Genomic DNA, 19,817 nt, shown 5'->3' on the forward strand with positions numbered 1-19,817 from the left:
AAAAAAACATTAAAAAATACTTAAATGTCCATAGTCGACACGGAGCGCCCTTGCAGGCGATCACAAGGGGTGGTGCCACGATCGCACGAGAGTGCTGAAATAGCCAGATATATGGAAATATTTGAAATGAGTCCAGAGTTACTTCAGCAAAACAGTCGTTTGATTTTTAAGAGATACGTAAGGTCCAGTATATGCAAAAATGTGACGTCTAAAAAAATTCAAAAATGAAATGATAATGAAACAAAAATAGCCAAATATAAAAAAGTGATTAACAGTCTGAAAAAATATTAAAATAATAGTTTAAATAGGGGGGATTTTTCAGAAGCACTACCCTCATGTTTCTCAGCTACTGTCTATTCTATACCCGTCTCTCTACTTTATCGTCTCTAAAGCTGGAGATGTATAAGAAAGTTCAGAGTGTCGTCATTCTCTAAGTTTTCACAAAAGATGGACTGGCCCTTTAAGAGGAGCTTGGTGTTCCTTCACTAAGACTGCACGGATCAATCACTGTCTCTCTCTCCTCCATGTTCCTCATCGCTCCTAAGCCCTCTCTCATCCCTGGTGAGGGACCGTCCACATCACACATCAGAGTTTTGTATTTTTGGAGGAAGCCAGAAGTGTATGCACAGCACAGTTTATAACCCACTCATCGAGGAACCTGCTCCTGACTTGCCATTTTTTCCCAAATCTCGGAACTGCGTCAAAACGGTTCGAGGGGCGGGGGCGGGGGCGGGGGCATGGGGTGGGGTGATTGATGCCTTTCCTCCCCCGTTCTTTACCCTTTCTTTCCCCCAGGCGGAGATCATTGATTTTCTGAAATGTGGTCGAGAATGGAATCAGTCTCGGCCGTAGAAGTAGAGCAGGGACGCGTTCGACGGGTAAAAACAAAGCCCAGCCCTGACACCGCTTAGCCCCCGCCAACCGGCGAGCGGCGGATTACCACCGGGGGTCCGTTTCAGGGCGCCGCATATCAAAAAACGGAAACGCCCAGACACCTTAGAGAGCAGGCGGTGGCTGTTTTCGGAATAGTCTCAAGATCACAGAGCACTGTGGAGTTTATTGGCACCTTTGGAGCGTTTTAGGGTCTATTCAACTGGAGGCCCCCCGGCCCAAAATGACATTACATCACACAACATTAATTTTAAGAAATGCTTAAAATACCAACAGCCCTATGACTACGCAGAAGTAGCACGCATTTAAAGGTACAGAAGATGACAATTTGTTTTTTATTAATCCCTTTGGGGAAATTCAGGTTTCACTCATAGCAGCAAAAAGCAGTGTGAGGCAAGAACTGGGTAAGAAGTAAAATGGAGATAAAACAATGAAATATACGTAACATAATAATAACACTTGTACACATCTATCCACAGAGTTAACATGGAGCCCAATGGGGCAAGTGGCAGTTTAATGCAGTACAGGATGTGGCAGCAATAATTCAAGCCTCGTCCACACGTGCGGGATATTTATGGGAATAAAAAAGCGAGAGGACAGCGGGAAAGAAGGGTAAAATACGGGAGAAGCCCGGGGGAAAACGGGAGGGTTGACAGCTATGACATGTGCGCGTGCCTGAACGTGCCTTACAATTGGGCCCCGAGTTTGGGGGCCTGAAAATGTGGTCACCCTACACTAAACCTAACAGTACTAGCCACCCATAATCATCCCAACTGGAGCATAAACTTTTTTTTTTTTGTAAATTGATGAAAAAATTACAAAGGTTGTTGAATTTTTCAAACCACCAACAGAATGCATGTTGAATGACTTTTTGGAGAACAAACACAGGAACAATATATATTGTATATCATTCTGGATATTATTGCAAAAATTGTGTGTTAGCCACTGTCTCAGATGTCAGTATTCATTGTACTTTATCTCTGTTGAAAATAGGATGTTTAAACAGGATTTTAGTGTAAGCTCATATGCAGCAATAATTCATTTATTTCAGTAATTCTCTCATTAGGGCGGTGTGTCCGATTATCTTCCAGGCTTATTGTCCCTCCATTCGCAGCAGGTATACAGTTTTGTTTTTTGTTTTTCCCTTCCATGGAATGCAAGGGATCCAGTGAAATGGGTGCAAATCCTAGAAAAATTAAATCATAAAAACAGCGGCTTTAAAAAAGGCCTCTGCACCGAAATGTGATGCAAGGGAGGAGGAGGAGGAGGAGGAGGGAAAGAATTTCTCTCTGGCATTGAAGACCGTAGCGGTCGTTTACATGTGATTGTGGTTCAGCTTCAAGTCATTATGGATGACCTCAGCGGTTCATCTTCATCATTTCTCTCTCTCCCTCTCTCGTTCCCCCCTTTTCTGCGTTTCTGACAGATAATCTGAGCACTAACAATGTCCCTCCTGTGGGAAAGACATGTTAGAACAGTTGCATGTTGCTAGCCAGCCGGGCAGACAGTCAGCCAGTCAGCCAGCCAAACAGCCAGTAAGCCAGCCAACCAGCCAGCTAGCCAGTCAGCCAGCCAGCCGGGCGGCGCAGAGTGATAGATTAGGGATTTTTAAATAGTCCTCCTGGTGAGTTCTGCAGCGGCCAAGAGAGCAGCTGGGTATTTTTCCCTCGCTCGGCAAGGGGGAGGAGGAGGAGAGGGGCCACAGATGGCGATGGGCCCTGCAGGTCAGTGCTATTCAGAGATACAAGCTCCATGTGCGTAACGGAAGCGCTGGAATCCACTGTGCTGAATGTGAAACTGGTGGTAGTTACAATGGAAGATTTTTAAATCAAGCAAAGATCCAGAGATCTGTCAAGAATAATTTCAGGTTGTGTTCACTTGAAGTTATTGACGACCGCTGTGGGGAAAGGAAAGATATCTTTCAGCTCAGTACTCCCTTCACTAGCACAAAACATGTTTTGAAAAAGAATAAACTACATGAACATAAATGATGACATGAACATCAAAAGGGTGGTGCAGATACTCACATTGATGATATACATATCAAAAAAGGTTGAATTGAAAATGTATAGCAAAGATATAGGCTATGAAACAGCTGTTTATTAACCTGGGATTTTTAAACATTATATGCTGGGGTGCATTCTAATAAACGTCCAAGTCACGGCCACCCAGGGCTGCTGCTGCATCTGCAACAGTGCAGCTGTTGGAAGTATTTTTTGTGTATTATTATTATTATTATTATTATTATTATTATTATTATCATTATTATTATTATTATATTAATGAATGAGACTCACAAAGCTTGATTCGCAGCTTTAAGATATTAGCCTGTCTGAGGGACATTGGAGTGCACTGTAAACCGTTTGGAAGTAGGACACAGGTTGTGGCCGGTGGCAGCTTTGACGACTTAGGGGCGAATGAAGCCACGCATACACACTCACTGACACCTTACTCGGCTCAGACTAGAGATTAAGTAACTGCACAAGCCTGCGGCCAGGCAGACTGCTGGGCCCTTCAAATCTGCTTTCAAGCCAAGGGGGGAATCTCTTTGAAAGAGTGTGTCTGACAGTGAAGGTGAGAGTCTGGCATGGATTACCGAGGTGAGTCACCCTACGGCAGGATTGCGAGCAGCATTCCCTGGAGCTCAGTCAACAATTGTTTACCTCAATTTGAGGACGCATTACCTACCTGCGCATAAAGCTCCACACGGGGGGTCCTCTAGTCTTCTCACACATGAAAATGAGTGTGAATAGTATGTGCTTTAAACCAGTATCGTCGGGGAGTGTGGGAATTTACAGTATATTCACCAATCATCCTGATATCAATATAAATACATAGAGTAGTTCACCAATCTCTCTCTCAAAATCTTCTGGATCAACTCTGCGGTAGATTTTAAGCCTAGCTCAGCGTAGTTCGTCAAAATGAAGAGCTAGGCACACACATCCTTGCAGTAATCCCAGACCCCAAGACTCCAGCCAGCCTCCAGGCCTATCCAACCCAAAGCGAGATATTGGAGGTTGCGTCTTGACTCACACATAAATACAACAGGTCCCAAATTTACGTTTTTCACATGCACTACAGGGCAGATTCCTCTCAGGGAAACCTTGATATGGTTCATCTGATTTCTCTGGGGGAGATAGGGAAGGGGGTACCCAGATCAACTGACAGAGGCTTAGATATGATCAAATGCATCTGGAGATTTTGCTTTCAGAGGCGATCCTGGTCATGTTAAGGGTAAAGGTAAAGATGGGTCAAATAGCAGGGTTGTAGTGATGAATGATGAGCTAGTTACTAGAGCTGGCTTAATTAAAACCGAATAGTTTTCAGTTAGTGCAAAGCCTTGACACCTTGCCATGCCAGTGACACTCAGCTCACCTTGAATTTCAGGAGTTGGGGAGGTAGAAGCGAAGAACCCGATAAGGATAATGCGGTTTAAGTACCTTTGTGGTGCACCAAGCATTAAAACCCAGAGCAGGAGTTGCCAAAACCTTTTCTGACTCACAGCCCACTGAAGAATGACATAAATGCTGCAGCAGCCAAAGAGTACTGACACTGGCGACTAATGCAGTATTCCATAAGTTATTATTGATGTTTGGCAGAGGTGATGTATCTTCACAGTTTTAAATAAAAAATATATACAAGTAAACAAGGCTAGATGGATCTATCTATCTATCTATCTATGAAAAATCAATACGCTGTTGGCGTTGTTAGAGGCACAGATTGGCCGTAGCGGTCACTGCGTCGTGTCTTTGAGGCTTTGAAACCTGTGGTCACTGTGACGTGTTCCATTTCAGCGATCGCATCGATTCAGGCCAAAGTTGTGAAGTGGTCCCGTATCTGTGTTAACATCAATGTAGGGATACCTCCAGTGTCCTCTGCCCTCATTCCACATGCATTGATCGTACACAATCAATTTTCCATCGTGTAGGAAGGGATGTTTAAAAATGCTCCATGTATCAGGTTAACGTATTGTGTGTCAATGTGCATAGAAATGTAATGTTTGTCCGGCCACCAAACAATGCATGCAGAGAAAGAGAAATCGCTAGTCCAGGTCAACTGTGTCATGTTGGGTTAGGGTTAGGGTTGGTAGTGGAAAGTCAAATTTACACAAAAAAAAAAAAAATCCAATTTACGCTTCCTATACATGTATGACTATAATGAGTCGCTGTTGTCAGTTTTCCTTTTCCAACCTTTTTTTTGAATCAGAGAACACAATGACTTTTTTGATCTCCAGTACTGTGGTGTGGATTAACGTATATCGGGCAGGTTCACTGCCATGCAGGTGTAGTCCGCCGGCAGAATCAGAATTGCAGTTCCAGGTTTTGTCCGTCATCAGGGGAGAGCAAATTATCAGATGCACGGCAGAGATTGGCAGATCTTCTCTTCCTCCTGGTGAAACCAAACTCTGCGCGATGGGAGTTATTGATTAAATGTTCTCTTAAAAGGCAAGCTGCATGGAAGAAGGTCATGCCAAGGTCTTCAACATGGGTAATGGAGATGCATTTGACCTGTCAGCGGTGGAGGATGGGCTCTGAGTGGGCACACAGTATTCCTGTGGCTGCAAAAGGCAGAGGCAATCTTCTCAAATTGAATCCATCCAAGCTGAAACTCACTGCGCTGAACCCCTGCAGCCTGTGTCGAGTGTCAAAACCGCCAAGACTCCCAGTTTGCATTTATTTTTCTAACAGATGATATTCAGAGGCCACGTACAGACAATGAGGAGAGGGTGTAAGTACTCTGTATTATCCTCCGACCCACCATTAACTAGAGTTTTGGAGTTTTCAATGGCTTGTAATTGCAGCTATTAGAACGATGAGAATGTAAACAGAGGGATTACCGTTGGGGCTAATTGACCAGAGAGTCATTAATGTCCTCTGTACTTTGAGAAGCCACCCTACTCTCATAAAGGTTTTAGGTTCGAACCATTATTGTAATTAATGAAGTGAGCATTTTAAAGCCTGTCACAGTTTTCTAAAAATAAATATTGTGACCAATACAAATGTATCAAAACAAATTTTTAAACCTTATACAATATAACATGATAGGTCTGTAAAGGTCCCACATAGAGACTGGTACATAGTGTGTGTTGTCCCTCACAGACTTCCATCTGTCTACACACGATGATCTAGTGCTTTTAACCACCAGAGCAGAAGTTTATAGTTGATTCAAGTTTCAACTTTAACTATTAATGTGCAGAGCCGCTGCATTCTTTCGCCCATGGCCACAACATAAACAACGCTTCGTGCACAGATTTAGAAACCATTTCAGAATACGGTTCAACAGACCCGGAAAATTCATTAATCGGGGAGCAACGGTCCACTCGTTTCCAAATCAGAAAACCAGGAAGGATTACAGAAGAAATGCAAGATAAATGTCCTTCTGCTGAGCTTCAGTAGCTCCTTTTATTTCCAGACGACTGGTGAAGAAGAAGCTGACCAACCTCTTATCTCTGCACTAGGGTCCATCCTTGCAGGCCAATCTACACCCTGGTGAGTCAGCTGTTTGGTCCAGGATCGCTCAGACATCTCCAGGACAGAGATTATAGCAGCTTCTTTGACAAAATAATTCCAAAAGGTGCTCCTTTCAAATAATCACTGTCCAAGCTGGAGCGGGGCTAATGACCCACAATCCAAGATTGTGCAAACGCAGGGATCCAGTTAGAATTCAAACAAATGTGGAATTTATAATTCATTAAGGTTCAACAAAAATATTCTTCTCTAGGCTCGTCAATATGACAAACAGAACATAAGATACTGATCCCGAATTCTTTCTTTTGGTTTGGTTGCTCCCAAGAACTTTCGATGGAGGTTAGCAGTAGCTTGTGGTAACTGGTTGTGCTCAAAAAGCTGTCCTAACTAGGATCCTCTTAGAGCTACCATGGCCTTCCCCTAACTAACTAACTAAATACTAGACACAAAATCGGCGAAAAGTCTGAGCTTTATAGAGTTGAGTATACACGGGTAACCAAGGTAAGTATAACATCAATATTCATATTCCCACTTCAACAAACTGTAGCAAACCATAATTACATTTTTCTGTTTTAATTTACATTTTATTTTTAATGTCAAATAAATGTAAAGTTCATTGAGGCTCCAATGGAGCCACACATTGCCTCAATAACACCAATTGGCACCTTGAAGGACACTATTAAATCCCTTCCACACACATTTTTGCTCCCTCTCCTGACTTTACAGAGCAATGAGTAGCGACACCACAAGATTCAGAAACAATTTCTACCCACAGGCTGACGTGCTCCTCAGTTAATACCATTGTATACTTTTTTAAACTGTGTTTGTCACTGGGAGGTTTATTTCAACCTTTTTCTACCACCAATGTACCATGAGGATGTGACGTACAACCACATATTGAAACAAAGCACTGTGCTCGCTACAGAGGAGACACAAATTGAACTAAACATAATTTATTACATTGTGAGAGAAATTTTTGCCCTTCACCCCCTTTATCAATTAATGCAATTTCCGTGACTTTGAGGAAACAAGACCATGAATTAAATATGGTGGCTTACCCCACAGACATACAAAGTAGGTAATGGGTTATTGGGAATGACAAGGCCTTGACAATATTGGAGGTAGTATGGAAGCTGACAGTGAGACGGAATAATTACTGGAGACGTTCAAATGGACGTTCAAATTAAGATCATGGGGTCATTGCATGTGAAGTGGGAGGCCAGAAAGAGGGTATACAGAGTACATGAACAGGTGCACCGAAAGGAGAGAACGAAGCACTAGAAGAATAATAAAGGTCTTCCTCATTGCACCCAGAGCTTAATTTGTTTTCCGAGCCTGGGGATTTGAACAAGCAGAAGTATCCGCAGTATAACCTTGATCTGCTGTAGAGCGGTCACTTCTGGTTGGTAGGAAAGAACACGCTGAGAGCTTCTCCTTCACGGTGGTAATGTTAATGATTTAAGACGTGTAAGACAGGCATGCACAGGGTCAGATGGAAACATCTGGGCCTTTATATACTTAAATAACCATACATACACACACATACAAGTAAATACATAAACACAGTTCCAATGACTTTCACTGCTCTGTTTGTCATCCAGGCCCAAAACAGGCCATGAATGTATGTATACATTGCCACAACATTAAAACCACCGCCAATAACCACTAATATTGTGTATCTCCCCCTTGTGCCACCAAAACAGCTCTGACCCATCGAGGCATGGACTACACAAGACCTCCAAAGATGTCCTGTAGCTGTCCTGGGATCGGACCAGATGGAATAGACTTTGCTCCCAACGTGCATCAATGAGCCTTGGGCGTCCATGACCCTGTGGCCGGTTCACCGGTTGTCCTTCCTTGAACCACTTTTGGTAGGTACTAACCACTGCATACGGGTAACACCCCGCAAGACCTACCATTTTGGAGATGCTCTGACCCAGTCGTCCAGCCATCACAATTTGGCCCTTATCAAAGTGGCTCAGATCCTTACACTTGCCCATTTTTCCTGCTTCCAACACATCAACTTCAAGAACTGACTGTTCACTTGCTGCCTAATATATCCCACCCCTTGACAGGTGCCATTGGAACCAGATGAGCAACGTTATTCACTTCACCTGTCAGTGGTTTTAATGTTGTGGCTAATCGGTAATTTGTGATATTGTTTCACATGTTGGCCAAATTTAATTGAATTTCTAAGATTAATTTACGCAAAGCAGAAATGAAGTTTTGAAGGATAGTTAATATTCTGTTGTATATGTTCCTCACCTTGATCTACCAAATACATGTGGTGCAACTCACATTTTCAGATGGTTCGTTGACCACTGTGTCTACGTTTTGGTTTTCACTGTCCGTTGACTTCAATTGCTTTAGCAGGCCATATGTAAAAACGGATGTTCAGACTAACACGAGGAGCGTTAGTCAAAGGCTCGGAGGGTTGAAGTTTCCCATGGAAATGCCTCACAAAATGACTCAACAATGGAGCAGCTTCTGATGCTATTGCCTTGACAGACATTTTAACAAGTGCACCCTTGAAAATAAACTCTCTATACTCTCATCAATACATATCTGTCTATCGTTCTGTCTATCTTTTGGCCTATCCCTCTATCTCTCCGATGGAGATGTGGTTACACCTTAGGGTTTTGCTGACTCTGGTTCTCCAAACGGTCGATAGGAGCTCCAGGGCCCGGAGACAATCCTTCGTCCGCAGGGACCTGGTACTCACCTGGGCTCCCGGACGTCCTTGGCACTTAATTAATCAATTGATGTGATTGATCGGCTTGTGTTTCTGCGACCTAATGAGCTGCTGATTAAAACCATTAGGATTAGATTAGACTTGTCGACACCTGCGTTAAAGCCAGGACCCGGAGGGCCTCCCAGGCCTCCCGATAATCTGGACTTTTATTTTCAAAACACAAGAGTCAGCAAGTGAATGACAATTCAATTCTAAAAAAAAAAACCCTTGAATTCAAACAACCTTGATTTTAAAAAGGGAAGAATTTGCAAATATTGCAGTTATTCACTGTTTTTCAGAGTAATGAAATTACAAAGTTCAGTCAGATTAATTTGTAAAGTCCTTTCAATCCAAACCCCCACCCCACCGGGAACCCTCTAAATTGATATTCAGACTCCCCCCCCCCCCCCCCCCCCCCCCCCCAAAAAAATGTTTTGTCATGAACTGTGATATTAATTCACATGAGAGGGCACATTTATCTCAATCTGTTTTCACATCACATTCTCAGCATTTTAGGGTCGCCGCTTGGAATTTAACGCTTGGGCGCCGTTGCATTACATATATAAATATGTATCTAAAGCCTAATGAAAAAAAAAAAACGCCTGCGACATTGATGGTGAAATGTACAGTGTCAAGGTTGGACTGTGGTTTATTGGAAAAGCTTCATGTACGAGAAGGTGACGTCGTGTTGCTAATAGAAACATTTGTCAAAGTCATGTACTGTACTTTGTATATTCACATTTGAAACGGGAGCTTGATGAGTCCTGGGAACAACTGTTCGTGTTGTTTTGTTCCACTGTGCCTGCAAATTTAAGGAAAACATTTTTTGGGGGCTTTTTTAATACGTTTGGGTATTTGTTTCATTAAAAGGCTGCATGGCCTCTGATTTCTATGAAACTACAGCTGAATCGCAGCATAAACAACGTTAACAAGGCTCTGCTGGTGTCACAGCGTTGTTACGGTGTTGCCACGGTAAACCACGATCAAGGTTTATTGGTAATGGAGAGGCGATAGTGGCGCCGCCCCATGTGGTCGCCTGCGCTGGCGCTCCAGTCGATTACATTCCACTGCATATATGTCTGAAAGTATGTATACTGTATGTATGTGACTAATAAACCTCTGGAATCTTGAATCTAATTTGTGGGTTCATTTTTATGCTTCGTTGCTCATTTTTTATGTATATAGCCTTTTAAAATTATTATTTAAAATTAAATTAAATCCACCCATCTATCTATATATCTACAATAGTATATTTCTATTATATTTATTCTATATATGAGTCAGTGAGATTGGAGTTTCAATTATTATTATTTTTCTATCGAATCTCATCTTAAATTCAGTCTGGATCTCAGTGGCAGTCATTGCTTTTGTACTGAAAATAGTTTGCAAAAAAAAAGAAAATAGCCAATGTTCTGTTCCCATGACTCTACCTGTCAACAGGAAGAAGGAGATCGGGCACTGTCAGCACTTAGACCTCCGTTCTCTAATGTTGGCATTATCCCAAATTATCCAAAATTTGAGGAGCTTCAAATGCGTATCATTTTGCTCTGGACATGAATCAGTGACATAAAAAACAAATCTTTTTCTGGAGGAAACTCCAGTATCACACGCCAGAGTCACTTCGGTGTCTAGTTTTACGTCACAGGTGATATTGTGTATACACACAATATTCACCCAACGATGTATCCGAAAACTAGCATATTTATTATTTATACTAGGTATCTTTAATAACAATAATAAAAACAATAATAATAATAATAATAATAATAATAATAATAATAATAATAATAATAGTAAATATAGCTAGAGGAAGCAATGCACAGGTTCCGGAGTAGTCGGCCCTGAGTTAATGTGCAAGTGCGAGCTGGCCCTGGTATTTCTAGTCATAGTGTTCAACACCAGTATGGCCAGTAAACGCCTCAGCATGCGTAAATTTTAATGTTTTACCAGTACTCCTCACTTAATGACCGAGTTCCGTTCCGAGGACCAGGTTGTTAAGCGAGTTGGTCAATAAGCGAGGACCTGTGTTATTTCACGGTAAGGGGGCGTGGCTGGTATATATAGTATATATAGTGTACAGTATATACAGTGTATTTTGTGTATATAGTATATATATTGAATATAATATATATAGTGTATATAATATATGTAGTGTATATAGTATATATAGTATATATAGTGTATATAGTGTATGTAGTGCATATCGTGTATATAGTGTATATAGTATATAAAGTGTATAAAGCATATATATTGAATATAATATATATAGTGTATATAGCATATTTAGTGTATTTAGTATATATAGTATATATAGTGTATATAGTGTATATAGTGAATATCACGCATCGCCCTAAAGGGTGATGAGTGATGAGATGCTTGATGCAGAGCCCCCGTGGTATTGTACACAGTGTACAATACACACTGGTTGGTAGCTGGTCCTAAGTCTGAACGGGGGTTAAACAGGTAGGTCCTTAAGTGAGGACTACCTGTATTAACGAAAGGTATGTTTTCTTGGCGATTCTGTTATTCCAATAAAATGTCTTCCTAGAACATTTTCTTTTTTTCCTCCAGATGCTTCATGTCCCAATAAAGGCTAATTCCTTCTGCCAAGGTTTCAGAAAGTTTTTTAGTCTTTCTAATTGTTGGTGATGGAATACACCTTTATGTTATAATGGAAACGCATCTGGCTTTGACTATGAAGTATAACATTTATATCCCAGTTAGGGCAGCCCCCTGAAAGTCAACAAGTCGAATCATCAGTGGGAAACCCATCAGCCGACTGAGATTCTTCAAGTCGAGCAGTCGTTGTTTAAATGTATTTATTTATTTTTGTCAGTCAGCGTGCGTTGCAATAACAGGATAAACCAGATACACGCTTACAAAATGCACAGGGATAACATTTCAATGAGGAATGATAAACAAGGGGAATCGTAAATATATGGGTATCGTTAACATTTTAATGGTACTACTACTCTCACAGATAATGCTGATCGTTCCTGTATGTAACGGTACTTTTATCGGTTGGGGGGGCGATCAGGGCGCAATCTGCGCTGGCCCTGCGTCCCTGTGCCACCAAACAATAGAAAGATCCCCACGCGTACGGTGGTTTCTGTTGATTGTTTTCTGATTGGATTTGATGTTTAATTAAATAACTAGTAATGTGATGTATAATTATGGCAGTGGAACACGATGCATTTCTCCGCGTCTATGTGATGCACTTTTGCTAAATGTTTCCAAGCGTGCTCGTGTTTCCTCCCTTCGATTCCTCCTCCAGTGAGGTTCAACCAGACTTTTGAACGTTTACCGAGGACCAATTAGGACCTGTTACAGAAGATAATGAAGAGGAAAATGCTTCTTCGAGGAATATCAATGAATCTTATTGCAAGTTAGAAACGGGTTGTACAGCCTAAATAAATGGAAAAATGTATTTTCTTCATTTCTCCAACACTGTTAACAGCACCAGGGGCCTGTTTAATGCTGGGTCCCGGGAACTGAACCCGAGGAGCCATTTCTGCGTGACCACCACAAAAAAGTTGAATATTCGCATTGAACAGCCGAATCCCATTAGACTGACAAAATTCTGAGTCGGTTACAACCCTAATTACAGTACGATTCAAGTGGAATTTGGGTAAATATCTAAGTACTAATAACTGGGTATGCTGGGATATGCAGGTAAATATAGACCTAGAGGCGTAGTTCTCACTCTGATCTCTATTTAAACTTCGAACTGTTTTGAGTGTTTTTAATGTGATATCATTTCCCACCCAAATGCACAACAGGGATTTTGCGATCATATCCACGGGGAGACCCCCAATGAGGTCCCCGACCTCTCCGTGTTTCACGTCTGATTGCGTCTGATCGCAAAATCCCTGTTGCGCGTCTAATTTTCCCAATATTCAGAGGAGAAGATCAATAACAATTTCATCCCTGTCCAGTGCAGGGATAGCAGCAGGCTGCATGCTAATTGTGTTAGCTGAAATGCATGGCTGCACATGGTATCAACTAGCCTAGCTCTTGTGAAATTAAATAAGGCAAATCCACCTTTCAAGTATCTCAAAAGCTGGGTTGTTTATGAATAATAATAATAATAATAATAATAATAATAATAATAATAATAATAATAATAATAATAATAATAATAATAATATAATAATAATAATATATTATCATATATTTACTATATCTGAATTCACTTTTGCCCTACTCCAGAGTTAAATATTATTTAATGATTTATTATTTTACAATTTATAATTTATATTAAAACATTTTATTTATATTTTACAATTACTACTAAATTCTATATTTAATCTTTCACAATTACTATTTAATTATTGAATGATTTAAAATTGCTATTTTTTTATTTATTATTTTATATTTTATATTTACTGTTCAATTAAATACAATTAAAATAAACAATTTTGACATTAGAAGTTTCCCTTCATTGTGGTCCTCCATCACGTCATCTTCGTCTTGTATTTACCTTCCGTCTCTTCTGCTGTCCTCTGTTTGTTGTATTTCTTTTTTTTTTTTTTTTTACTCCATTTTCTTCCCCGACACTTTGGAACATACCATCTCGAAGACGATAACGAGAGAGCGCTGTCAAAACTGTTTGCTTTTCTTCAATCTGGAAAACAGCCAAGGACGTTTTTTAACTTTTTCTTTTTTTCTTTCCACCGAATTTCACCGACTTTTGACATCTTTGCCACGCGGTGCTTCCAGGGCGGTCCTGAGGCTGTTTGTATTCCAGGCTTTTTCTTCATTTATCAACGGCAGCCTTAAAAAAAAAAAAACCCAGATATATAATAAAAAAGCCCTTGACGTCTGAAGCAGTTGCACTATCAGCAGAGCGGGCGGGGTAAATATACTGCGCTATTGATCAGTCGCACATTAGCATTCTACTAAATTAAGTGGAAAACCAAACCAGTGGGGCATCAATCTCCCCTTAAGCACACGTGCACTAAACATGTGTGGATTTTAAAGCAAGTCGAGGAAACGTCAAAGGAGGAACTTTATTTTTATTTATTTATTTAATTCTACTGGGCTCTCTGTGTTTTTATAGAAATTAATGTTTCGTTCCCTTCTGATTTCTCCCTGTTTGGTTGTACAGCAGTTAATATATATATATATATATATATATATATATATATAAAATATATTTATTTATTTTTGCAGGAGGTAAAATGCTACAGTTTGTGAAAAGTTATTTTAACAAGCAATAATAATAATAACAAATATAGCTTCAGGCAGAAATTCACATGGTCCAGTTTTGTCGTTTTTGGTATGTATTACAGATTTCGGGGTTTTGTAAAACGCAGCCGTGTTACAGTTTTCCTAGTTTCCTAGTCTACAAAGCATCGGCTCAAGTTGTCCGTCTACGTGCAGCAAACGCTAAGCAGTCCGCAGGGCGCTGGGCGCTGGATGCCAATGACTTCCGAGAGATGAACCTTGGACTTGGCTTGGCTTGGATGTGTGAACTTCAGATGACGATGTCACTAAGCACCCTGTTCCTCAAAGTAATCGAATCACGCCAACGGTAAAATTACGACCTTTTTTTCACAAATTTCCGCTTCAAAAGCACATTGATATTGATTAAACTCGAAGGACAAGACCTCTGCAATGTCCCGGTTCTAATTAGGCCTCCATCATGTCGTACATGCAGGTGCATACTGCGGTTGTTGTGTTCCAGATACTTTTAGCCCGAAAAAACACCAAGGAGATTAAAAATATTAAATCCGAGCGATAACAGTGGAGTCCTGTGGGCTGGTCCCCCAATAAATGTACAGATTACAGTTTGAGGTCCAGGTTAGTGGATGGGAAGTGTGTGACGGTGTGATTTGTGTGGAAGAAGCATGACGACTAGTACAAGATGAGTGTTAATATTGAACAGTTGGCCAAAACAACAAAATAACAAACTAGAGCTAGAGAGTATAAACACCCTCTGACACAAAATACTTTTTTTGGTACACACACAAGGCCATCTCAGGAAAGGTGAATAAACAACCAGGGCCGGGCATCATGTGGTGCAGCTGCTGCTGCTGCTGCCTCGTCCAGGTCAATGTTGATAATGTTCGTGACCATGTTGGTCTCAGTGTAGGTGAGTCTGGAAGTAGCCAACCTGCAGAAGATGCTTCTCCATGGCCACGACGTCTTGCAGTAGATCGCTGAGCATGTGCTCCTGCATGTCCTCCTGCAAGTACTTGTGCAGTACACACATGGGCATCGTTGCTGTTTTTGGAGCGCCGCTGATGTTTGTCTGGAATAGAGCAGAGTTAGTTACCTTTAAAGCCTTTTCAGCGGTGGAATTTATCGTGAATGCTAAAGGTTTCTTGATTCCCCCCACACTCCATGCATCTACAGTATGCTTGTCCGTCAATGGAGTCACGGTTATTTTACCGACTACTACCAACAGTCCGTCCTCTTGGAAGCTCAAACTTCAGCTCCTCTGTGACATCTGGAACATGAAAAATACAAAATGAATGCAATTATTTCATAACACCAGCACAATAAATACATATTACTTTCACTTTATAATTTATTAAGGTTATTGTTATAAGTAACTACAATACAGTAATGACATTTGACCAAATTATTTGTCTGTAATGGAATACACTCTTATGTTATAATGGCAGTAAGTCTGGCTTTGACTATGAAATATAACGTTTATTGTAGACTACAATTAGGTGTATTGGTGAAACTAGTTATATGAGTTGCTAAAAAGCCGCTTGGTTAAATAACGTTACTCTGGTTATGTTATTAATGCGCTGCGCTTGGTTTCAAGGAAAATACATATACATATATATACATATATTTATTGTGACACCAGGGGCGGAAATTACAGGGGAGGCAGGGGGCCCGGACCCCCCCTTCCAGGGAAAAACAGAGAGTTGTCCCCCTCAATATATTGTTGTAGAACTTTCGCCTGCCACACGCTACCTGAGTGCCGTTTTCAGGGCCCGGTGGAGTTTGAAACACACCGGTTTTATTGTAGGGAGTGGGCAAGGTGAAACAAGCCTGGAGCAGTTGTAAAACAGGTCATAAGAAGGGCTCCTCTCCTGTGTGTGTGGAGGGATGTGGGGTTTTACCTGTTGCTCGTTGATTAGTCCAACAAGCAACAGATATAAAGCCACCCTGATCTTCCTAGACCAAGGACAGGTGTGTCCTGGGTCTAATTAATTAATTAAAATAATTTATACATGTATTTATTGATTTAATTTAATACATTTATTCAATTTTCAATGAGGTCAATGAGGGTAATATTATTATTGATTAATAAATAGCCAGATTTGAATCTCTCTCTCTCTCTCTCTCTCTCTCTCTCTCTCTCTCTCACTCTCTCTCACTCTCTCTCACTCTCTCCATGGTGGATCTTATTCTATTTGGTATTCTATTCCATTTCGATTCCGTCTGGACTTGCTACGGGGCATCTTTCATTTGCCCATTTTGCTGGATCCCAAACTTGAGCCAAATTTCCAAACTTTTCTCGTAGTCCACAACTGTGCAAGAAAACAATGTCACCTTCCCCACTTCAATACACCCATTCCACATTCCACACCCATAGATAGATAGATAGATAGATAGATAGATAGATAGATAGATAGATAGATAGATAGATAGATAGATATATAGATAGAGAGAGTGCTCTGTGTCCTCTCAGCTCTGCTCTCTATCCTCCACCCAGCCAAACTGTCATCTGGTCAAGTTTGCTGATAACACAGTTCAGCTCTTCACGAGTTTGTGGAGTGGTGCGACAACTCCTGCCTGGAACATACTGTTGTGTGAACAAGACCAAGGAGATGGTAGTGACCTTCAGCAGAGGGAACCGGCTGCGGTAGTCATCACTACTATCCACGGGAAGCCCATAGAGATTGTTGTATTGTGAGTCTAAGTACCTGGGCACAATCTTCGATAACCTGCTGAATTTTGCCTCCAACACAAAAGAGATCCACAGGGAATGCCGGCAGCGGCAGTATCTTCAGAATGAGCTCAGCTCCTTTGGGGTCAGCAAGGACATCCTCACAACATTTTACTACTCCTTCAATGAGAGCGTCATGACATTCTCCCTCACCTGCTGATTCCACTCCATCAGTCTCCAGAACAAAAAACGCCTGTAGAGCAAACTCTGCTCCAAAATGATTGGGCTCCCTGTCAGAGCCCTCTCCACCCTATGCGAGCAACAGATGTTAAGGTCAGCTGGAAGGACCCTACAGGACCCCTCGCACGTCCTGTGTTATGTGTCAGAGGGACTCCCCTCAGGACGCTGGCTTCGCTGCCCAGGCTGTAGGGCACAGAGGAGAAGGGCAACCTTTATCCCTAAGGCTGGTCAGCTCCTCAACTGTCAACCATTCCTGTCTCTCTGCTCACCCTGCTAGCCGCCCCACCTCAGTCCCCACAGAGTGACCCCCATATGTCTTGGACTGATGCTGCTATATGTATATACTGTGTATAATGCATTATACCTTTATTGCACTAATATTATCATTATCATGTCATTTTTGTAATTGTTTCCTTTATTGTATTGTCTTGTATTGTATTACTTGTACTGAATTGTGCTGTATTGTGTTGTACTGCATTATATTGTATTGTTCTGCCTTGTCTTGTATTGTATTGTATTGGATTGCATTGTATTGTACTGTATTGTATTGTACTGTGTTGTATTGTACTGCATTGAATTGTATTGTACTGTACTGTATTGTACTGAATTATATTGTATTGTACTACATTATATTGCACTGTATTGTAATGTATTGTATTGCATTGTATTGTACTGTATTGTATTGTATTGTGTTATATGTACTACATTGTACTGTAGTGTATTGTACAATATTGTATTAATTGTACTGCATTGTACTGTATTGTACTGTTTTGTACTGCATTGTGCTGTATTGTGTTGTATTGCATTGTACTGTATTGCATTGTACTTCATTTTATTGCATTGTACTGCATTGTACTGTATTGCATTGTATTGTATTGCATTGTATTGTTCTGTATTGTATTGTACTGTGTTGTATTGTACTGCATTGAATTGTATTCTATTGTATTGTACTATGTTGTATTGTATTGTACTGCATTGTATTGGGTGCTAGCATGCTGTGGAGTCCTTGAGCAAGACACTTTACCCCTGATGGCTGCGTCCGTCCGTGTTTGAATTATTGTAAGTCGCTTTGGATAAAAGCGTCTGCTTAATGTATTGTACTGTTGTGGGAGTCTTTGCCCACAGATAGGGCTTGAGGGAGGGAGACAGTCCTTTTTGTTGTGGAGCGCATAAACAAAAGGCTCACTGGCCACAAGTAGAAATAATAATAATATTAATTATGATGATGATGATGGTAGTGCACAGGAGGAATGGCGCAGGAGGAATGGCGTTCCGCTCTCTGACTCTTGGTCCGCTGATGAGCCCGTGAGCCAATGCCCTTTGCAAGACAGATAAACATTAAGAAATCTCCCTGCCCCAAGTTGGACCAATCAGCACCGCACGGGCGCTGGTTAGGCCGATTTGAGGCAGCTTGGGCCATGGGGAAGCGAACCGCGCTGACATGACCTGCAGACGGTGCTGGACCACACCACTTGGTCCGCCACATACCCCCACCACCCATCTTAAACAAGGGAGCTGTCCGGCTGACAGCTCCCTGGAGCCCCCTTTCTAGTTAAGTCGGACAAGGGGCGGGTTAGCTCCGAAAAGTCGGGGACGAACCTCATATAGTAGCCGGCCAGCCCCAAGAACTGCTAAACCTCCTTCTTGGTCTTGGGTCTGTGGTCGCTGTGGTCGCATGATTGCGACCACAGCGGTTTTATTAAGCTGGGGTCGGACCAGGCCTTCACCCAAGTGGTACCCCAGATACCGTAACTCCCTCCGCCCCATGGCACACTTTTTTGGGTTGGCAGTGAGCCCAGCCCGCCTCAGAGACTCAAGCACTGCGCCTACATGCTGCCTATGCCACTCCCAGGTGTCGCTGTGAATGATTACGTCGTCTAGGTAGGCCGCAGCGTTTGCTACATGCGGACGTGGTCCATGACTCTCTGGACAACGAACAACCCGACACAACCCGAACAGAAGTGTACGAAAGTGGTACAAGCCGAACAGGGTGGAGAATGCAGATTTTTCCTCGAACTCCTGAGACAAGGGAATCTGCTAGTAGCCCTTGGTTGAAACAAGTTTCATGAAAAAACAAGCTGTACCTAACCGGTTGAGAAGTTCATCGACCCGGGCCATCGGGTAGGCTTCAAACTTTGACACCTCGTTCCCCCCCTCTATCACGCCCATGTCCACCATGGCTTCACATTCCGCCTGCACGATCTTGCGTTTGTGTTCGGTCAGGCGATACGGCCGAGGGCATACCTTCAGAGGAAGAAAATCCCATGGAGGCCTGGGGCACCTCCTGCACCGCAAATATCAGCGGGTCGGACCACTTGTCCCAATTACGGCTATCGTCGTGAACAAACTTGCGAATGATGTTTTTCAGCATTTATTAAAGTGCTCCACCAGACAGTCTGTCTGGGGGAACTCGTAAAGTTCCCAAAGTGTCAGTGATATAAAGGTAGTGCCCTGGTCCGTCAGGATTTCCTTCGGAATCCCGACTCAGGAGATGACTTGAAACAGTGCCTGCGCCACACTTTTGGCTGGAATACTGCTCAGGGGTACTGCTTCGGGGTACTGGGTTGCATAATCCACTAGGACTAACACAAAACCATACCTACAGGCACTGCGGTTTAACGGCACAATGAGGTCC

Source organism: Zeus faber (genome assembly GCF_960531495.2).
Source record: "Zeus faber genome assembly, chromosome: 6".
Taxonomy (NCBI): Eukaryota; Metazoa; Chordata; class Actinopteri; order Zeiformes; family Zeidae; genus Zeus; species Zeus faber.